Source organism: Harpegnathos saltator, unplaced genomic scaffold (genome assembly GCF_003227715.2).
Source record: "Harpegnathos saltator strain DR-91 unplaced genomic scaffold, Hsal_v8.6 scaffold384, whole genome shotgun sequence".
Taxonomy (NCBI): Eukaryota; Metazoa; Arthropoda; class Insecta; order Hymenoptera; family Formicidae; genus Harpegnathos; species Harpegnathos saltator.
The window spans coordinates 515,001-525,000 of NW_020230188.1; the positions used below are offsets into that span (position 1 = coordinate 515,001).

General features: G+C 48.4%; 1 protein-coding gene across 4 annotated transcripts in view; it reads left to right on the top strand.

Moving 5' to 3' along the window:
- Positions 1–10,000, top strand: part of Gbeta13F (guanine nucleotide-binding protein subunit beta-1) — an 18,384-nt gene that overhangs the window by 1,230 nt on the left and 7,154 nt on the right. The window contains exon 1 of one of the 4 annotated variants that reach the window (XM_025300838.1): positions 7,301–7,975. The exons of 1 other annotated variant lie outside the window; for it this stretch is intronic. The gene's annotated coding sequence lies outside the window, so the exon portion shown is untranslated. Of the gene's footprint in view, positions 1–7,300; positions 7,976–8,183; positions 8,211–10,000 lie in introns of those variants that run through there. 2 more of the 4 variants (XM_025300839.1, XM_011150292.2) reach the window with 2 other exon arrangements.

A 10,000-nucleotide genomic window follows, 5' to 3' on the forward strand; every position in this document is an offset into this window, starting at 1 on the left:
GCGAGGGTCGACAACGCCGCCGCGCCTGTCACTTTTACCTCGTACCACACGTCGGCGGCAGCGGCGGCGGCGGCGGCTCATGCTGCCGCGTTTCTAAAATTAGCCGAATTTTTTGCTCCGAGACATGCAACACACCGCAAACCGGTGCTGATTTTGATGTTGTTAATATTTCGGAAGAAATTATCCCACGCCGTAATGTATCATGCGTCATAATTTATTTTTAAAAAATCCATGCAGAAACACGGACGGCGGGGCTCCCAGAGATCGAGTTTTCGTGTGTCAAAACTGGAAAGTTCCGTCATAAAAAGCAGAACACACACACACACACACACACACACACACACGGCGCGGGACTGCATCCTGTAATAGCAAAGAGTCTCGAGCAATACGATCGAGACTCAAAATTGTGCGCGGAATATCAATGCGCTCGTCCTCGAGAATGTTTGCGCGTCCGGATACACACCGGTTCTCCTTCGGCGACGCGAAGCCCGTGACGTCTGTGTGTTTGACGACGACGGCACGGGTTATCTCGCGGCGCACAATGCGCGTAACACGAGTCGCCTTGCATAATATACGAGGAAACCTCGCGAAAACAAAGTTCGCGTCTGTTCGCGGCGTAACCGGCGAGTTAGATTTTCGCGTTCTCACGACGCGAAGATCGGCACGAGAACATCCATTGTTCCTCGCGGTAGGCGAATCCATTCGCGGAACGCGCGCGATTGTTGCTGGCTAAACTTTGTAGCGAGAGTGAGATGAATTCGATCTTGCTGCTTAATTCTATCCGAATGCGCCGCTCGACACAGTAACTAGGCTGCATTTCGATTCGCGAGACTTATTAATGTCAAAAATATCGGAGGTGCTTTTTGTGTAAAATTTGGATCAATGTCAATATAACGATCGTGATACTCATTATTAGGAAATATTCTTTAAAGTTTCACGAGAAGAATGTTTTACGAGCAATATTTACAGAAATGTTGAATTATATATTATGATAAAAATAATACAAGTAAAAGATATAAAAATGTGTTTATGTGTACGATAAAAAGTGGTTGTGTATCGCTCGCTTCTTAGTCTTGCTAATATTACTTTTCAGCCGATAATTTCAACGCGAATTTCTACCTCACCTTTCGCTGAATATCGATTCCGCGAGAACGGAAAGCGTGATGCAACGCCAAAGTCTCTGCATTTCCTTACACAACGGCCACCGGTGCTTACGTTTGATTTCTCTGTTGACGCGTACGTCCATATACGTGCTGGACTTGTGCATTTTATCAGATAATCGATATATTGTACGGTACGAGAGCGCGACTTCATCGCGACTAAAAATAATTTGCGTTGAACTACATTTGTACAATTTAATATTCAGTTCCGCGACTCCCTGTTATTTTGACGCGCAAACGAGCTCTCTTTGAGCACCAAAGGAGATCGGAGCCTCCGATCGCCTTTTCGGTATCGCAGGAATTCTGACGCAGGACGTCGGACGACGGATATCCTGAGAGCCAGCCCTCCTTTATCCTTTTCGTCGCGCGCGCGACGTCGCACAGCTTTTTATCATTAGAGCTGAGATAATATTTCTCCCTTTCTCTTTGCTGTGATCGCGGTGGCTTTTATCGCGCGAATCTTCAACGATCGCGCCGCTTCACCTACGCCCATTCGAGTCACGCAGGGGAAATGACCAATAGCGACGGGAAGGAGGGATGGAGGGATGGAGGGAGTGCGACACGCGAGCCGCGACCCGCGTGGATCTGGCTGGAGAGAAGAGTAGCCTTTGACACACGTTGATAATGATAAACATTAAACCGTGGTCCTAGAGCGCGACAGCGCGTAATAGACGTGACCAAAGCGTAAATGACGAGTGGACGGGCAACAAACGGCCGAACGTTGCGTGCGTTATTCGGATTATCGGGCTTTATTTTCGCAACACGCCGAGAGGAGGAGAGTATAAGCGGCCGACGTACGAATAACGTCTGACGTCCGAATAACGGAGAAAAGAAGCATGCTACGACGGCTACGCGTCACGCGTTCCGTCTCGCGATTGGCCGGCCAATTGATGCCGCGCAGCTGTCTTAATCGTCTTTAATTGCTTCGGAATATAAAGTCGTCGCTGAAGACAAGTGGCGTCTTTGGCTCAATTGACAGCGTTCCACTTGAGACTCGCGTCGGCGATGACATCTGTTGTGCTATATCGATATATCCTCCTCCCGATTAAGCGGCTAGGAATTTTCACACATACGCGCGTATATTTTTGCAAACTTCCCGGTCTATCTGCATTTTCCTTTACCCATTGCGAGACATTTCGGCGGGATCGCTACTCTCGCGCGAGTTAATCCGTGTACGATACGCTCGGCTCTGCTTGTGCAAAAAGACCCGCCGTCACGAGTAACAAGCAGTCGTCGCGCCGCGGTTCGCCGCGGAGTCGGAGGAGCCTTTCGCGTCGCGCGCGATTGAACATTGTTTTCCGTGCGAACACTCGCGCGGCAGTGATATTTGCATAGGAGGTTAAACTCGTCCGGGACTGTCGTTGCCCTACTCGTGTGGTCTCGTATAATTTCATCGCGGCAGATAACGTCACGTGCGCGCCGAACGGCTGGCGGCGGCAAGCTCACGCAGATGTGCCTCTCCGATAGAAAACACACACACATACACACACGCACACACCGGAGCCCCTTAATAACGATCGTGGTTTACAGGACGGTTAGTAGGTCGCGCTACTTAGCCAATGCGAAAGGGTCAACGTATTCGAGCTGGATGATGTGTCCCTCCGTTAAACCCCCCTTCGGCCACCCCTCCAACCCTCTTTCCTCCCACGGGCTCTACGTCCTGTTTCTCCACCGCGTCCCTCTCGCGCCCGTGTCGCCGGTGTTGTAGCTGTTCTAGTAGGGACAGCTACTCGTCCAACGGACGAGAAGGCGGAAAGCGAGCAATGGCAACCAAAAAAGAAAGAAAGAGGAAAGAGGGAGAATCGCTGGTTTAACAGCAGTTGACGCTGGCCAATTTCCTCCCTGCGTCAAAATTCGATTTAAATCGTGCAAATTGGATGATCGGCCACGTCCTTCCGTGGGATTCGGAGCGCGCGCGCTCGTAAACTTAAATATTTACACGGCGACTGTTACATGCGATAACGTTTCGTGCTCGATCGTAAGAATCATCGCGAGTTCGTCCCGGGACACGCTGGCTCGCGTAGTTGACATTTGCGCAAAAAGACGAAAAAAAAAAAACACGATTTCTCATGGATGCGCTGTAGGCAAGCGCAAGGCAAGCGATTCTTGGCGCGCTTAATGACGTCACGCGGCTACGTTAAACTAGGACAGAGCTTAATACAAGGTTCTCGGTATATTCGGACGCGATAAAAGCAAGTCGGGACGCTGGTCCTTCGCGCGATTTCTCCAAATCCGACTGTGACACGTGTGTGTGTGTGTGTGTATGTGTCCGCCGCGTCTACGATTAGTAAAAATCCGTGTCACGACGCGCAGACTTTCTTCTCCCGACACACTATTTTCATTCATAAAAGTAGCACCGGGAAGGACTCGATATTCTAAGGCGGCATTCGTGGTATAATATCGTTCATTGATGTTCACGAGCTGTGCGATCAATATTATATGCCAGACCGTATTGAATGTAATTTACACGGTCCAGTTGCTCGTCTCTTCTCTCTCTCTCTCTCTCTCTCTCTCTCTCTCTCTCTCTCTCTCTCTCTCTCTCTCTCTCTCTCTCTCTCTCTCTCGGCAGCATGCAACTAATCGCAAGAATCACACTCGCATATTCCGAAGCATTTCTTCGGTATAGTCTCGCATTTCTCTTCTTTTTGTTTTTACCGTTCGTAAATCGCGGCACTTTGCCACGCTGCAACACCCACGCGATGACACGCTTAAAAAAAGGTGTCGTGTTAGATATTGCATTAGGTCCTAATATAGAAACGAGGACGTCTCGGTCTCTCTCTCTCTCTCTCTCTCTCTCTCTCTCTCTCTCTCTCTCTCTCTCTCTCTCTCTCTCTCAGTATCTAGAAATTAACGAACAATGCTGGCGCCATGCAGCCTGCTTCAGGTTACTTACTGACGTCACGACCCGCCTCCTGACGTCATTCACCTGCCGTCACCCTCCCTCTCGCTCTCTTCGTCGCGTGCGCATCGCTTCTTCCCCCGTTTAGGTTTCGATGACCCGTACGGAGTACGAGAAACATATACTCCATTTGCGTGCATCTCTCTATTTCGGTACGGCAGAACGAAAGCTGTTAAAAAATTTTTTTTTAACGACGCCCGAAAAAGTGAGCATGCCGCTACTCAAGGTTTGAACGGATGTTGATCGATCGATCGCTTGCGTCATCACGTATTTTAATGTGTCCACGATTCTCTCTATGCCAAACTAAGATATTTAACTGCCCATACTTGCGAAATTGAGTTCTAACTAACGAAACCGTGTAAGTTTAATTGTATAAACCGTTGTTGGATTGTTGTTGCTACACTCGCTTTTGAAAAGGTAGAAATTCGAGAAAGCGAGACAAAGGTGCCGCAGTTTTTTTTTCTTTTTTTTCTTTTTTTTTAACTTGGTTTTACCAAGAAGAGAGAGGTTTTACCTCGCCGACTTTAATGGGAGGAGCGCAGGAATCGTACGGAAGGGGGACGTAAAATCTAGAAGAAACTTAATGAAGTGCCAACCGCGGAAATTGGCTACCGTAAATTAAATAAATTAAGTCTTGGGTCAAGCGGGATTACGGGGGGACGATACAAAGATTTGACCAGAGCTTACCGGGCGAGAAGTTCATGATGGTAAACTGTAAAACGATTAACCGGACATCCAAGAATGCCGCTTGGAGAGAAACACCCTCGATAGGCAGGTGCAACGTCGACGAACCTGCCGGTCTGTCGACCAACTGTCGGCTCGCCTGCAGCCGCCAGAGCTTGTCACCCTTTACCTCGATGCTCCAAACAGTCGTTGCCAAAGAAGACATCGGTGAAGTGCATGCACTCGGTACTTGGCAGCTTTACGATCGTATACGGTTGGGTCGAAACATATGAAGAGATTGAGAACAGATAGGAAGATGGGGGAGAGAACGAAAGAGAGAGAGAGAGAGAGAGAGAGAGAGAGAGAGTAGAGTACAGTAGAGTTTATTCACCGTAGAAAAAGTCCTTTCGAGTATATAGAAATTATGTAAACAAAGTACTTAAATATACAGAGTGTTCTGTAATATTGTTCTTTCCACGAGTCTTAGATGAAAAATGACGAATAAAATTATGACTAGGGCTTAGTTGGAGGTCCTAGGTTCCGAGTTCTAATTCTAATTTATATTACTATTTTATTTTATGTTACCATAAAATTAAATTCTAGTTTATGTTACTATCACAAAACTCAAAAATATTGTCCAGAAAACGAGTATGTTGTGAAAAATAAAGGTTATCCTTCAGGAAATTAGATTTGAGTTTAATTGGACTTGAAGTGGACCCAGGTTCAAAATCAAATCTACATAGCTGGAAAGGAAAAATTGTCTTAAACATAAATCTGAAATAAAAAGAAAATAGAGATTCTCATTCGAAAAAATCAACTTAGATTCGATCAGGCTTCAATTGGGCCACGGATTCAAAATCTGACCTATTAATCAGATAACTCTTTAGACCCAACAACTTTAATAATAAACATCTTTTACGACGAATTAATCCCTTCGAGATATTCCCGATCTTCATCGATAAGTTACCATAAGAAGTTCGATAACTTCGAAACGACTGATCCAAAGTGAATAAAATTATAATGTTTTGAAAAGGTCTCGAGAGGGGCATAAAAGAATATGCAATAAAAAATAGGAAGTTCAATTCATTTTCATGTTGATATTGTCCTGACCTTGGCGACACCGCGCGATCAAACTTCTCAGTCCAGGTTTAATTGAAAAATATAATGCAAACGAAACGCAAGATTGAATTAAAATTCGCAAATAATAATATATACCTGAAAGAAAAGTTGGAAAGAAACTAAATCGAATTTATAAGATTGCCATTACAACAATAACACAGAATTAGTTGTATCATAAATTATATAAATGTAAATTATATATTTCATGACGAGTTAAATCTTGTAAACTGAACTGATTCGCCATGCTAAGCAGATACGCTAACATTCAATAATTTAATCGAGAGAGAGAGTGAGTGTGAGAGAGAGAGAGAGAGAGAGAGAGAGAGAGAGAGAGAGAGAGAGAGAGAGAGAGAGATCATATTGGACGTTGACCCCCGCGCGGCTCAACTGTTGCTCCCATTCGCGCATCCGGGAGCTTACCGAAGGGAGACGGCCTAGGGAATTTGATAATAGACGAGTCTTTCGTCAAGCCGAATGTCCCTCCGACGAATTTGGTCCTGTGAAGAAGGACAGTCGAGAGCGGTAAATGTGATAAAAAGAGAGTCTACACTTGACGCACACGCAGTTGCAAAAGCATTCGGGGTACCTCGCGTTACTCGCCGAAGCGTTTTTGTCGAGGATGGAAGATCTTCGAGTGGAAGATTAAAGACCACGGTTTGAGTGCAAGCGTTTGGTAAACAGGCGAAAAAGTTGTCGTCGCGCGCGTCTCTCTTTCTCTCCCGACCGTGCTTTTCCAGATGAGACGATCTTTTATTCTAGTTCTCTTCGTCGGGCTGAGAACGGTCCCTATACACCATTCAAAGACCCGAGTTGATCTGGCATTGACTGTTGCGGGCCGAGTTGCTTGGCGCAACGTGCCTGCCATCTGTCAACCACGACGACAGACGTGTTATTTTGAATGGTGGTATCGATTTGGACCAGCCTCACTTCGCGAGTACGGTGATTGACTAAACATCGATTCAAGGCTAATTCGCGTCTCTAATCGGAGCTCCAATCGCTATCCCTAATCGTATCCCTAATCAACAACACGTGACAAAGCATCCTCGCTGCTGTCGCAGTTGTTATCAGTCTTGGTTATCCTCTCGGCGAGACTGTGTTTTATATTTAACGTTGGTGAAAATTTTTATTATTTGCACACACGACGTAATCGCGAGTCCGGGCATTTCGTCGCAGGCTTGTCTTCCCGTCCTGACGCGAGCATACAACGTGACGCACAACGTTATGACACAGTCTGCTCCAAATTTCCTTTGCCGTGCGAATGCTCATTGTTCCTAACCTTCAGTTAGTTGCTGCAATTGACAGCACGGCTGATCATTATCGTCATCAGCAACAGCAGCAGCATTAGCTGGAGCAGTAACCTGCCATCGGGAGCGCGACGACGGCGTCCTCTCGATACACCGGGTGGTCGGACTGTCGGTACATGGGCGCCGTGGCGCCAGCGTCGTTTCTTCCACCTCTCCTGCGGCTCGTCCTCCCGGCCGGCCTTCTCTCGAAACTACCACGTCCTTCCTTGGGTGTGGTTCGAGATCGAGACATCTCCCGTCGTAGAGTGCGCGTTGTGTCCCGGTGCGTGCCGTCTCGGCTCCCTCGGCCGCGTTCGACGGCCGGTTCTCCTCTTCCGTGTCCGTGAGAACGCGTGCGGATTCCTGCGGAGCGCGAGCGAGCCGTAGGGTGTACGGACCGAAAGAGCGCGAGAGAGGGAGGGAGACAGAGAAAGAGAGCGACGGAGTAAACGAGTGGGGCGAGCCGCACGACGACGTTCATCGATTCGTCTCGTGCTACCATCACGGTTGTGTGCGAACCGCGGCAGAAAAGCGAGCCCGCGCACCGCGACGACCTAACCGCGTCTCTCACTCTCTCTCTCTCTCTCTCTCTCGTGCACCGTGCATGCGTGCGTGCGTGCGTGTGGAAGCTCCACCGAGGGGCAGAAGTAGCCATCGCGGTACCACCGAGTGGTACCGGCGATTACGGCGGGTGTCTAGCGGCGAAACGGCTACGAGGTACGTCCGCAACTGGAAGTGGAACTAGAAATAGAACCGGAGGCAGCAGCAGTATCCGTGGAGAGCCAGTTGGCTCGCAGTTGTTGACCGACTACCCCCGGAGGTTTCTCCGGCGCCTCTACACCGGTGGAAAAGTGCGTACTCTGTTGCGCGATTCGCGCGTCGATGGGTGCAACGTGGCGGTGACGAGCGACGGCGCTTCTGACGGGGCTGCACGTCCTCTCCGACCCGGTGCTGGCCCTACGCGGAGAAGTTATGCCGCTGCGGGCTCGATGACGCTCTGACGACGGTGGTGGTGGTGGTGGTGGAGGTGGTGACGGTGACGGTGACGGTGACGCTGACGGTGACGGTGACGGTGGAACGAAGCGAGTGAGTTCTATCGATGCGTGTGAGCCTCTGCTTCCGCCTCGACGCCCTCGTAGGCGAGGATGTCGCCTCTCTCTCTCTCTCTCTCTCTCTCTCTCTCTTTACCGCCGATCGAAGCCGCCGAGAAATTCTCGGTTATTAGCGGGACAATGGCGTCCGCCGCAGGAAAAAGCGGAAGAGCGATATACTACGTGACGTCGAGCGCGTTCTCTCCTGCTGTCAATAGCGCCCGTTTCTCTGTTATCGATAACGCGCGGAAGCCTTTCGAGATTTCGCACTCCTGCTCCTGCGATTCGGCAGGGAGCATCGTGTACGCGGCGATGATTGCCGATTATTCAACACTGATGCTCTCCTATGTGCAGACTACGATGCAGTTTTGACCCGATTGCGCTTGCTTTCTCTCCCGTTTTGTGTCCGTCGAAAGCGCGCACACCTTCCCTCGTCCCGACCGTAAGAACGAGAAATTTGACAAATGCGCGGACGCGCTCACTTACCTCTCGTGCCACTTGCACGGCAGGGACGAATATACGCAGTGAACATTCGCATACTTGCTGATAATATTCGTATAGCGTCGGGTCCGATGCAGTTGTAACGTCGAGACTGGCGTCCTAGCCGACGTGCACATTCTTCGCGCTCCTTCGTTTCCGAATAAACATGGATGTTCTCCGCTTCGCTGGTGAGAAAGGGAAGAGAAAGCATGGAGTACAAAAATTTATAATCGTGAGTGTGATATTCTGCTTCTTTCGCAAGGTTGCACAAAAGTGGCGTGCTGCTCGATATCGGTTTTCGGTGTTATCAATTGACCCTCTTGTCGCCGTCTTCGTCCATTGAAAGATGCACATTTCAATTCACGTGTTGGCGAGGAAATATTACCTTTCTTCTTTGATTGATTGGAATTTTTATCGAACAAAGCTTTTCTCTCTCTCTCTCTCTCTCTCTCTCTCTCTCTCTCTCTGTGTGTGTGTGTGTGTGTGACACACGTTTTAATTACGGAGTTCAGCAGGGAAGTGTTAATTTCTATTGGATGACCTGACTCGCAGTCTCACCGCAATGTTATCCACAAGAAATGTGGATAGAAATGTGAAAATACCTCCGGCGATTCTCCTTTGTCTCTCCGGACTGTTTAGGACTAGGATTTCTCTTCTTTTCTCATGAATAATGGGTTAAAAAACGACAGCTCGGCAGGTAGTACATAGCCGACGTAAAAATCTCCATTCCATGCACTTGAGAATCGATGCGGTTAAATCCAATTGATTCATATTAGGCGTTGCAAAGTTGGAAAAGCGGTTGCTTTCCACTCGCATTTGCGCGTGCGTCAAACTTGATTCTCGCCGGCTCCGGAAAATGAGAACAGCCGCGTTGGATCGACAACCCTCGATTTCCCCGGGTCGCGAAATCCCGCGGAGGTGAAGGACGCCGATCTCGAACGTCCGTGTCCTCTGTGATTATTTGAACGCGAATATTTATGCCAGTTTGCGTGCGTAGCGTAGGCAGACGGAGACAGAGGTCTCGTGCTCAAGGTCGCATAATATTTGGGGATGTTTACGATAGCTTTTGCTTCCCGATAGGGAAACTACTCTCAATCTACTCTCCGGTATCGACTAAAACTGAACAACGTACGCATCCATAAGTCTAGAAAGACATGGGGATTAAATAATCATTCTGTTGCGTCGACATTCTTCTGCGTCCGTGTGAATGCGAGGAAAGTATTTACCTGTGTTTAATATCTCCATCTTTCTGGCTTACGAACCATAGCGCAACACGATCATTGATTTTCATTCGAGTAAACTTTC